General features: G+C 36.8%; 1 long non-coding RNA gene and 1 pseudogene across 1 annotated transcript; both read right to left on the bottom strand.

Annotated features, from left to right (window-relative positions):
* Positions 1-496: 496 nt before the first annotated feature.
* On the bottom strand, positions 497-1999 carry LOC148410143 (uncharacterized). The gene is made up of 4 exons (XR_015868231.1): positions 1837-1999; positions 1024-1090; positions 848-932; positions 497-735 (listed from the first exon to the last, which is right to left on the bottom strand). It is a non-coding gene; the product is annotated as an uncharacterized LOC148410143 (long non-coding RNA).
* Positions 2000-3407: 1408 nt separating this feature from the next.
* On the bottom strand, positions 3408-5238 carry LOC148410142 (uncharacterized; annotated as a pseudogene).
* Positions 5239-12453: the final 7215 nt, after the last annotated feature.

Below are 12453 nucleotides of genomic sequence, written 5' to 3'. Positions count from 1 at the left end.
GGTATATACATGTGGATGTTTCAATGCTGCTTATGCGCATGCGTGTGTGTGTGTGTGTGTGTGTGTATATATATATATATATATATATATATATATATATATATATATATATATATGTATTTGAAGCTGGATTTGAATCAAGACCACCAAACTGTGACACAGATGTGCTAACCAGTCTGCCACTTGGCCGTCTCAAAATTATTTAATAATTATTTAATAATATTGTCCATTTCAGTATCATTCATGCACTATATATATATATATATATATATATATATATATATATATATATATATATATATATATATATATATATATATATATATACATATTGTGTGTATATTATGTATATTGTGTGTGTGTATATATATATATATATATATATATATATATATATATATATATATATATATATATATATATATATATATATATATGATAGATAAAATAAGTAGGAGTGTTGGATTAATTGCAATCAATTAATTGTAGTCAGAGTTGAAGCATATTTATTTTGAGTCATGTTCAATTTTGAATGTCTAACTTCTTTCTGCATGCTGATTAGATTTTTTTCTTTCAATGTCTAACTTGATGCTTTCAGTATGCTGATTAGGTTTGTTTTATGCACTGGGATCCTTGTGCTTGAGTTCTCAGTGGTTGGAAAACAAAGGTCAATCAAATCCTGAAATGCACACTGATTGGCTTTCACTGTGTGTTTTGCTGAACCTGACAAGTTTCCTGTTGAGGGGAGGGGAGAAGAGGAAGTTCAGGAGCTGAAGGAAGACATGAAAATGGAGGAGCATGTGCAGGTTGTTCTGATGAATGGTAAATTTAACTTAAAAACAAATACCCTGACGTCACCTCTCAGCTTCTTAAGTGGCTAGCTGCTCAGGGTCCTTCTCAGGTTTGAGAAACCTTGATCAAAACATGCTTCTCTGTGAGCACATGAAATCAAAAGTACAAGTCCCTCATGCTATTTCCACCTCAAAACATGTCCAAACTCAGACCCATAGTATATCATTCTACCTAGAACTGATCCGGTGCTCTCAATGTCCTGTCAGGTCACTGTGTTCTGCTCACCACCATCCACTGGCTGTACGTCATAAAAAAAAAAAAAATCATCATAAAAGCGGTGACAGTGTTATTGTCAGAGAAATCTCTAAAAGAAGACTAGGACAAGCCTAGATGCTAAGCAGCAAAAGGAGTAACTCAGACCAGCCAAGATTGACCTTTCTACACCATGGATAGGGAAAAAGCTTGGACAAATGCACTCGTGGGTTCTCCAACGCAAATTCAACTGCCCAAGCGCCCCTGCCTGATTTTTATTCATTCAGCAAAGCTTTGCACATTACAAGACATAACAAAAAGAGCCAGTCGGGCGCCACCAACAGCTGGGCCAAGGTCCCAGCTCACACTTTCCTGTGTCAACAGCTTTATCTAAGGACTGGGGCGAGATGGACATGGACTGCACACATGGATAGCAATGCACACTATTCTAGACAAGAAATAAGCACATAATGATAACAACCTAATATACGATTTCCTTCACAGTTATCTTGGTCAACTGGAAGACATTATTTACTATAATAATATACGATTTCTTTCACAGTTATCTTGGTCAACTGGAAGACATTATTTACTATAAGTACTGTATTTCTCCGTATACAAGTCGAGCTTTTCTTTCCCTCATTTTCAACCCCCATATTTGGGGTTTTGATTTATATCCGCATAACTCAAAAGCAGACCAATATCGTCCACATATCTGTGTTTGAATAACATCATTCAAATGCAAAATAAGGCATAAAATGTCATTTCCAAGGCTTGAAATTATGTTTATACCTCTAATTCGCTGTAGTATGCATACGTTTTTGTTATGAATAACCCAAAAGGTAAAGTATCAAATCAAAGTCACAAAGTACAAACCCAAAGTGTCTTGACGAAGAAGAACGCGGGATGAGAAAAAAAGAGACGAGACATGGCTAAGATGCTTGGAACGTGGCGAAGCAATTATCCGGCAACAAGCTCTCCTGCACAGGCCGGTTATAAAGCCTTCGTGGTGGACTATGAAGTCAGCCTAAAAGGCATCCTTTATGACAAGGGGACTTTGAACTCAGCCTAAACAAAAAGCAAAACTTAAAAACAGAAAACAAAACAGTTTTAACACAGTCTTATTGCCTCTTTGTTGTCAACAACAAGGGTGCGTAGATAATTTTTCCGACAGACTTATTTTGAAAAGGAGAATACGACTCGACATGGCATGGCACACGTGGCTGTTACTAGGGTAAAGAAGGCTTTAGCAAACCATTTCTGGAGACCTTCATTTCAAACAAATTGTAAGGGTCCGAAGATAACTACCTGTGGAAGAGTAAAGTGGATATTTGGAGAGATGACAAGGAGAAAAAAGAGTACGTCTGAGATAGCCATGCATTGAAATGAGAATAGCTATTTGGCTTGTGGGACTGTGATGAGGACTTTGAGGGATTTTCGACGAATTCATATTTAGTCTCTTAAAAAATAATGTATTGAAACTTAAAATCGTTTTACTGTTGCAACATTAGTTTCAGTGTTTGCATTCAAGCGCATGCGTAGATTGTCCCGCACTTTACACTAACCCCCATAACCGCAACAGTATATTAGTCGATGTACGATGAAGAAATACATCTAAAAGTAGCGTAATTTTGTCATTTTAATAACACACACCATGTGTTTTAATTAGATTGCCATGATATGTGTAACTACTTAAGTCAGGGGTACATATATACTCAAATTTTTGAAAAATTTACCCAAATTGAAGAAAAACTTGCGGTAGGGGGTGTCCACTTATGCACAAGGTCGACTTGTACACAGAGAAATACCATACTTGATTTCTTTTGTTGTAGTTGTGTGTCTCTTACGTTCTTAACCCTTAAGAACCCAGACCCATTTTTCCTTGAAGGAAAATTATGTGGTATATACCACAGACCAAGTGGACCACATAAAACACATTTTTGATTTTTTTTTCGAAATAAGAGTTTTTCATACCTAAGATCTGCATCGTTACATATTTGTCACATTGTGCGCCAGTCGTAAAGATGTTCTTAATTTAACGGTAAGTAAACATGACCATTCTTAGTGCTCAGTAACATGAAAACTGCCTTTTTATTTGCATTTTAACAACATATATCAAAGCTCTGACTTTAAAAACAAGATTTAACATAAAATTATTCAGCTTTGCTTAGTATAAGAAAATAAATATTGGAATTGTATCAAAAATAAATAATACTGCTTACTTTGGGGTATTTAACAAGCTACCATGGGTACAGAGAACTGAACAACAAACCTGTAAACGTTAGTTGTGCAAATACAAAAAAGAATGCTGAAGAAAAATAGAACCCACATCATCAGCACCATGTCTGAAATATTTTCAAAGTTCATTCGTCTGTTAAGTATCGGACAAGCCTTTTAGCCTATGCCAAATGGTAAGACTTGAAACAGTTTCGTTCCTCAGTGAAGCAAAGACGCACATCACCTTTTTCACAGAGGGTGGTAGTTGCGGGGACTTTGCAGAGTTTACAGCATCCACGTTTTTCACATTTCAGAGGCCAGTGTGCAACTTGATCAGAGCGAACATCATCTGGAACTCCAACACGAACCCTCTTGGGGGGTGGTGGTGGTGACGGAGATGCTTCGCTAAGTGATGGACGGCCTTTTCTTGCCTGCGTAAGAATGAGGCTAGTGGCAACCTCTGCCTGGAAGCTTTTTTGTCGCAGTGTATTTTTTACACCAAGTAGTTTACAGTCACGGCGGTAGATCAACCATGCATTAACCAGACCAAACTTGATAGTGTGCCAGAACAAGTAGAGATACCACTTCCGTGACCTCATGTGGTACTTGCACCTTGCAATGCTTCCATCAAGGAGATCTACTCCTCCCATGAATGTGTTGTACTCTCTCACAAAGAGTGGCCTTCTGACCTCTAAAAAATGTCTTGTCTGCTTTGGTCCAGCGTCGGACATTATTTTGAGGCTTAACTGCACAGTAGGATGAGATCAAGGTAACAGATTTGTTGTCTTATCACTTGACAATGACGAGCCTTTGTTTTTTTTCCACCCTGGCGTCAACAGATCCTCTTCCTGTCTTGGCAAGACTTTTCTCATCTTCAAGCTGACACCCAGCCAGGCGATTGCCACGCAGAGTTCCCACAAAGTAGATCTTTCGTTGAAGAAGGTTGAGCACCAGCAGTGCTGAAGAAAAAAGATTGTCAGCAAACACATTGTAATTCTGGTCTGACGGAAGAGTATCACAAAGCTTGACCACGAAATCACCTCCCATGCCAAGTGAGGATTTTTTCCCAGTGCCACCTTCATAGACTGTAAAATCATAAAGGATTCCTGAGGAAGAACATCGACTCCAAATATTAATCCCCCAAGGATGGGGCTTGCCCTTCACATACTGTCTTATTGGACTGTGTGTCCCTCTGAACGACACCATTTGCTCGTCAATCGAGATGCTCGTCCAGAGTGATACCCAGACATTGTTTGCGAAATATATCCAACCATGGTCGGATCTTACAACACTTATCTTCTGCTTGCCTGGTTGATATGTCAGTGTTGTCAGTGAAATGTAAATTTACTAGCAGGTTCTGAAAACGATTATGTGACATGACGTCACAGCAACCATGGGACATCTTCATTTTCCTAGTATGTACAATTTCCTGTCAGTTGACAAAGACCCATTCGCAGGTAAAGACCAATCATGATTTCCAGTTCTTTTACAGTGGTGTTCATATTGTTGTGCTTTTCTGACTTTTGTACACTGTACAAATGTGTTTGTTCTTCGAGTAATTCAAGCATTTCTGTTGTTATGAACTTTTTAAAGTACTCAAGAGGACTAGGAATAATGTCTGGAGGTGTGACATGTGGTCCTTTGAATGTGGTTTCAAAAGGTTTGCTCCTGCAAGAAAGGTGTTTTTCTCCCTTGGACAGTTCCTTGTTCTGTTCCTTGTTTTTTGCCTTGTTTGGACCTATTTTGTTGCTGTGAATCTACATTTGGTTGTCGTACATCGTCAGATGTACTTAATTCACTATTGTCTGAATCATAACACTGACTTGACTCATCACTCTCCATGTCTTGCTTGGTAGGATTGTAAAGAGGGTCATCAGGGTCTTCATCTGAGTTTTCGTCACATCCCTCAAACTCACTGTCATCTCCCATGATGATATTGAGTGCATCCTGAAGCGAGTACTGTGTTTTCTTTGGCATTCTACAAATGTATTAATAATGAAAGAGTATAGAATACACATTAATTATGCATTTGCATTTTATGGGATCAGCATAAGAAAGTAAATTGTAAAAATTATTTTGTAATACAAATAATATACTTCACCATTATTTTATATTTTTGTTTGGTCAGTACACTTTTGACAAGCAGAACATATATGAACTGAATATAACAGATACTGCTAAATTAATTTGGTGGATTATTACCATTTGTGTTATTTGGACAAATAGATCACATCAATCTCTTCATTTTGATTTTAGGGCTGAAAGCCCTATGTGACATATATGTCACAGCGATATTTCCCACTTTGGTTTTATATTAATTTATTCAATAAATATGGTGAGACCAGGTTGAATGTAAGATACAACATGTTATCAAGGCATTGTAAGTGTCAAACGACTTTGAAATTACCTGCAGTATCAAATAACAACTTTTTCAAATTGTCTGGTTCCTTGAAATCAGCACACTAGCAGTACCACCATTTTGGAGAGGCTACTTCCTGACAGAGTCACATGATTATCGCATGATCTTCACACCAGGATGTTCCGTATGTGCCGCTTAGGGTTTTAATGAGTTGAAGTCACACATAAAGTTTTATATAAAAGAGCCTGAGGCATTCAAAGTGTATGTGATTCTGGTGTTACCGTGGGTTCTTTAAGTCAAGTTCAGATGTAAAAAACATGTATAGCATGTAAGATAACAAATGACAAAACTATCAAATATATGTGAGGCTTTTACACAAAAACAGGCTAATGTCTCAAAATGAAACTTGAGATCAGTATTCCTTCTAAGCTGTGCGTGTGCGCAATTCCACACTGCTTGCAATTCCGCACTGCTCGCACGTTCTCAGCGCACAAAGTCTATGCTGCCCATAAAACAAAATGCAAAATAAATGTTTTAAATAATAGCTAATATTAGACCTCATCTTATTTTATAAATTAAATAATATTGTTTTCTGTACCATTTTGCATTGTAAGTTTCACTTACACTCTTCATCCAATCAAACACATTGAAAGAAACGTTCCGTATATATACATCCCTCGCAGGTTAGCTAACTAACATCAGTGCCGAGTTAAGAAACGCAAATGCTATCCCCTTTTCCTTGCGAAACGAACGAGCAGCAACACATCCACTCACTAAGACAAAGTAAAAAAGAAATGTGCCTCTTTTTAGATGGAATGGCTGTTAAAGTATATGCAAATAGAAGAACAAGCGGTGAAAGTGGGTGACATTTTTTTATTTTTCACAATTTGTGGCTCGTTTATTGCTGTGGAGACAAGTGCAATATACATTACGCTGTCACGTCTAAAACACTTGTTACTCAAGATATAATATGAATAGTAATAACAAACTTGTTGAAAACCAAAAAAAAATAGTTGTGATTTGTTTGGAACATTGTGTGAGTTGAGGCTTCCGCCTAATTTACATTGTATGCTTGCCCAGGTTCATATAAAATAAATAAAATAAAAATTTACACAGGTCTATCTGTGATTTCAATAAAATGATACATTTATTTCCACAGTCATTCCAAAGCTCTTCGAACAAAAGTATTGTACTTCAAATAAAAGGCAAACATTATGGTAAAGAAACCATGTGCTCTAATCTGCAATAAATCTCAACTGCCCCTGTGATGCATGCCCCAAGGCTCTTAAAGGGCCAGTATCATGCACCTCTCTCCCTTAAAGGGGCAGCAACAGCAATTTCCATTGGGCAGTGAGCCAAATTAACCAACAAACAACTTTCCAGCTCTTGGCCATTACAAAAACTGAAATTTGAATTAACTTTGGGTTTTCAGGTTCAAAACCAATAATTCCAAATACTGTGAATTGGCTCCTACAAACATGTTAATCATAGATGAATTGTTCTCCGGTTTTGATCCTGGATGACGCTTTTCACCTTAACTATCCCCTAATAAATGACAAGATAAGTACCTAGAAGTACATTAACGGTCCACACATATGTTTAAATGTTGTTGGACATCATCAGGTCGTGCTGTTCACATGAATTCTTGAGTTCTGGGCTGCCTTGCGTCATCAAAAGCACTAGCCACAAATGTGCCCACTGGCACAGTCGAGGGCCGCTGCTAGGCCCCTCGCTATACTCAGAACTCAGAGCTCCCCGTTCTTCCTTGCTCATTAATGACAGAATGTGAGTTATGTGATAAAGGTCACTTTAGGAGTGACATCAGATATGCACGCGGCGACTCACTGTGTGCCAGTTCCTCCGTGGGGGAGAGGCACCTTAAACTATGTTGGTATGAACAGATAGTCTTTAACCTGTTCACCTATGGAATATATCTTCAATGTACATGTACCCATTCATATCCATTTCTATAGAATTACAAATATACATACAAGTTGACATGTTCCACAATGTTATTTGTGTTCGTTGTTGGGACTCACTTCAGTTTGTTTTTACTTCTTTTCCCTTTTTGTTCTATTTATATTTTTCTGGGGTTACATCGTGACCAGCACAGAAGTTAAAAAAAAACAAAGCACCACTGGTGTTCAGAGCGGGGGATCCGTTCCTTCCAATCACACACCTCCAGGTCTCACTGTCATTGCCCACGTGAGCATTAAAGTCCCCCAGCAGAACGAAAGAGTGCCCAGAGGGAGCACTCTCCAGCACAGCCTCCAAGGACTCCAAAAAGAGTGGGTACTTTGAACTGGTGTTTGGTGCATAAGCACAAACCACTATCAGGACCTGTCCTCCCACCCGAAGGCGGAGTAAGGCTACCCTCTCGTCCACTGGGGTAAACCCCAATGTACAGGCGCTGTGTTGTGTTAGCGCTCAGAGTTGTTGACTGTCTAGTGACTTTACTGACTGCAATCAGGGAACAGGTGTGCCCTGGTTCAATTAGGCTGTCTATTAGGGTGTGGTGTTGCCACTTCCTCCATGCGAGCGGGGCAGTTTGGTTTTATTTCTTTTCCCTTTTTGTTCAATTTTATTTATACTTACTGGGGTTACATAAACACATAATGATTTCAACTTAATATATGATTTATCTCACAAAGGACTGGTACCAGAGCCCAAGCTGTGTGTGGAGGCAAGTCCGACTACATCCAGTCAGAACTTCTTGGCCTCACACACCAGCAAAGCATGCAAAGCCTGTTTTGCTCATTTCACATACCTCTTAACTATTCCCTTCCCTGCCTCAAAGGTGACATTCCATGTCCCAAGAAAGAGCTTCTGCAGCCGGGCAGAACACAGAGGGGTCAATGAAAAAAATGAAAAACTTGAAATGTTTTATAATTAATAGTAGATTAATAATGGATTAATAGATCAATTTTAATACTGTATTTTATGATTAATACTGAGGCTGTGCTTGTACTGTTTTGGGGGTGTATTAAAAAAAATACATGATTTTATTAGTACGGTCCACTTGGGATTAGATTCCTCCATGCTTCCCGCAAACTTAAACGGAGTTGACACCTCGGCTCTAGCTATGTAGCCCAGAAATGTTGACTGTGACAATTGCAGTATTCCTCTGTTATGGAACTGTAGCACTTCTATGTAAATTGGGCATGCATTTTATATAGTATATCAGTGAGTCACTGGTCAAGAAGTCATACCTTAGCCTGTGAAAAAAAACATGTTAACTGGTATGCCCTTCCCTTCTCCATGCTGTTCATTCCTGGAAGACTTCATTATACAGAATGGTATAATAATATATAATGTATATACTTTTCATAAGCACAGACCAGTCATAACATAATGCCCACTGGCTCAGTATAAAAAAAAACCCTACAGTCGATTGTCGATAGTATACGAAATATACATACACCTTTTTTAAAAGCCAGGGTTTTGTTGTATTAAACAAAAAAGGTATGCAATATAGATCATTGAATTTACAACACAATTGAAGAAAAATAACCTTTTCGGAAGGAGGAAGTAAAAATGAAGGTTACAATGATGTGCACACCCTTTTACAACTTAGGATATGGCCGTTGGAACTCACACACTTGCCATCGTTACAATGTTGTTGATCAGCACCAAATAAAAATTGCGATAATTGAAGACTGAATCCCTGCCTCTGGGCTTTCAATACACTTGGGTCCACAATCCCCACATCCACGCCGAACCCTGACATCTATAGTTTGAAGCAGAAATATTTTTTTTATTTTAATCAAATCAAATTGTTTAATATTGAAAATAGTTTCAAATCAAAACCGAGACCCCAAAATTAGAATTGAATCAAATTGTGAGACAGTCAAAAATTCCCATCCCGAATAATTAGGTAGGCTATTGCCTACTGTCTGGTTATAATAAAAAACGTGGAATTTATGTTAAATACATAATTGTCAATCATGATTTTAAAAAAAAAAATCTTTTTGCTTCACAAAAAGATAATTCAAATGACCATAACCACATCTTTTTTTGCACTAAATTGCTTTGTTTGTTGCCCACTGTTTCTCTCATTGTAGAAATGTCACACTCTGATGTTTGTAACGTTTTTTTAGTCATGTTTATTAATAGATAAATACACTGTGCATCTGCCTGTCAGTCTCTAGTTCTAATTCTGTTTCATGAACTCTTTTGACCTCTTTTTGAAGGAAAGAAAGTGAAAAGGCATACTGCCCATCCTCAACGTGGCAAGGGTCGAGTTGCAAAAGTCGAGACAACTGAGAGAGAGAGAGAGAGAGAGAGAGACAGAGAGAGAAAGAGAGAGAGAGAGAGAGAGAGAGAGAGAAATAGGATGCAGGATTTTTTTCTCCTTATTCTTAGTCAGTCAGCTGATGACTCATTCAAGACTTTGTTAATATTGTTCGATTTGATGAAGTGTCAGAACAACAAGTAAACACAACAGAGGGACACAACTGTTGCTCGTAAAAAAGGCACTGACTACTACTGACAATACAGTATAGATTACATTATACTTGACATTACAGCATATATTATATATTTCCAAAAACAATGGACCAAAAACAATGAAAAAAAAAACATACACTTCTAAATGTGTCGAAAAAACAGATCTGACATCATTTGCTGTTGTCTTATTGGGAGAGCAGGAAATCCTCAGGGTGGGTTTACTGAGCAGGGAGAGAAGGGGTGCTAGATGTAATCTGATACTGTCAAGCAAACACCCCCCTCCCCTATTAACCCCATCAGTGATATATACATACAGATATCTATCTATCTATCTATCTATCTATCTATCTATCTATCTATCTATCTATCTATCTATCTATCTATAAATAAATAAATATAAATATATAAATATATATATATATATATATATATATATATATATATATATATATATATATATATATATATATTATATATATATATATATATATATATATATATATATATATATATATATATATATATATACATATCTTATGGGCCAGTTTAAACCCCTTTAAGGGCCGGGACGTGGACACCCCTGTTTCAGTTGCTATATCTGTCAACTCAACAAACACAAACACAAGGTTTATATATATATATATATATATATATATATATATATATATATATATATATATATATATATATATATATATATATATATATATATATATATATCGGCGTCTAAACTTGATCACGAGCAACTTAATCACGAGGTAAAATGTGAGTAACATGAGCGATCGTGGGGGAAAACAGCGAGAAAGAGTCTGGGTCAAAAGTGGAAAAAGAACATTCCCTTGCTTTCTCTCCCACTCCGTGGCAGTTTAATCTAACCAGTATGTGTTCCTTTTGCACATGAGGGGGATGAGAGGGAGAAGGGGAGAGGCCAAGAGAGACAGAAGGAGAGCAAGTCAAATAGAGGGAGAAGTTTTGCATTCTTTTCCATTGAGGTCAAGTTTTTCATTATGCACTAAAAAAGATAAACAAATCAGATATTGTTAATTTAGGCTGTAATCAATACTCATGTTGACCAACTTTTGCTGTTCTGTCTTCAAAATGTATCTGACTCTGTTTTCTGACTAAAGTTACAGTTGGACCAGATGTTTACCTTTGAAGTAAATTCAACATCTATCTGTACTGCAAGAAACTAAAATAACTATTTGACATTTTTAATTACTTAATGTTTACTCAACTATTAATAAATGAGAATGAGAACTAGGATGGGAGAAGACAAAAAAGTGTTCCCCCATTCTCTTTCTTTTTCACCCTACATCTGCCTTGCATGCTCTTTTTCTCCTCCTCCTGTGTCCTCATCTGCTCAATATGAAAACCTCAATGTTTTCATGATTCTAAACTATCTCCCTTTTATTCCCAGCTCAACAGATGCATATCAAGAGTAAAATATACTGTATGTTCAACTTCCTTTCCATCTTTCCATCACTTCCTTTCTCCATTTCTTGTTGCCCATATTTGCTTTCTTTCTCCATACGTATCTTTAAAATTCCAAAATGTCCTTTCTTCTTGCAAACCTGCTGTTGTGTCATTGTGCACTTTCCTCTCGTGTCAGCTCTCTTTGTTCTGGTTAAATTAATCCATAAAAACGTGAAAAAATGTAAGCTAATCAGAAACATACAGTATCTTTTGATGAAATCAGAGATGTCTGAGGTATTCACATTTGATTTAGTATTTAAGTAGTCTCACTGTTTGGATTGGGAGAAGTTCAAGAATCAACAAGCTTTTTACTTAAGGTGAACGTTTCCTTTGTGTCAGTGTCCCATCAGTGTGACTGCGTCCACATGTCCTTGCGAACCTGCTTCCCTTGTGTCTGTCAATCAGCTCCCTGCTTTTGTTGTGTCATGCCCAGGTGTTACTGGTTTGTTGTCAGTTTTGAGTGTATTTAGTTTCCTGTTTTCTTACAGATCTTGTCAGATATGTATATACACATATTGTCTGAGGGTCGTTGTCAGTTATATTCGTTGCGAGTTATATTTCTGTGTTTTCCTGAGTACTTTCGTAAATAGTAGAAAGTTTATTTCTGAATTTTTGTTTGTTACTTTGTATACAGTTATCAACATTTTTTTTTCGTCATCTTCATATGAGATTACTATCTTTGGGGGCACCTTGCCTCCGGCCTCCCTGCATTTGTCCACAACCTTTCATCAAATTAACCCACCAATGGGGTATTTATTGATAAATAATATATATATATATATATATATATATATATATATATATATATATATATATATATATATATATATATATACACACATACATATACATACATATACATACATATATATATATATATATATATATATATATATATATATATATATATATAT

This window comes from Hippichthys cyanospilos, chromosome 16 (assembly GCF_059441005.1).
Source record: "Hippichthys cyanospilos isolate Australia breed blue-spotted pipefish chromosome 16, RoL_Hcya_1.0, whole genome shotgun sequence".
Lineage (NCBI taxonomy): Eukaryota > Metazoa > Chordata > Actinopteri > Syngnathiformes > Syngnathidae > Hippichthys > Hippichthys cyanospilos.
Note: the sequence above shows the minus strand (reverse complement) of the source record. Positions and strands in the feature narration are given on the sequence as shown.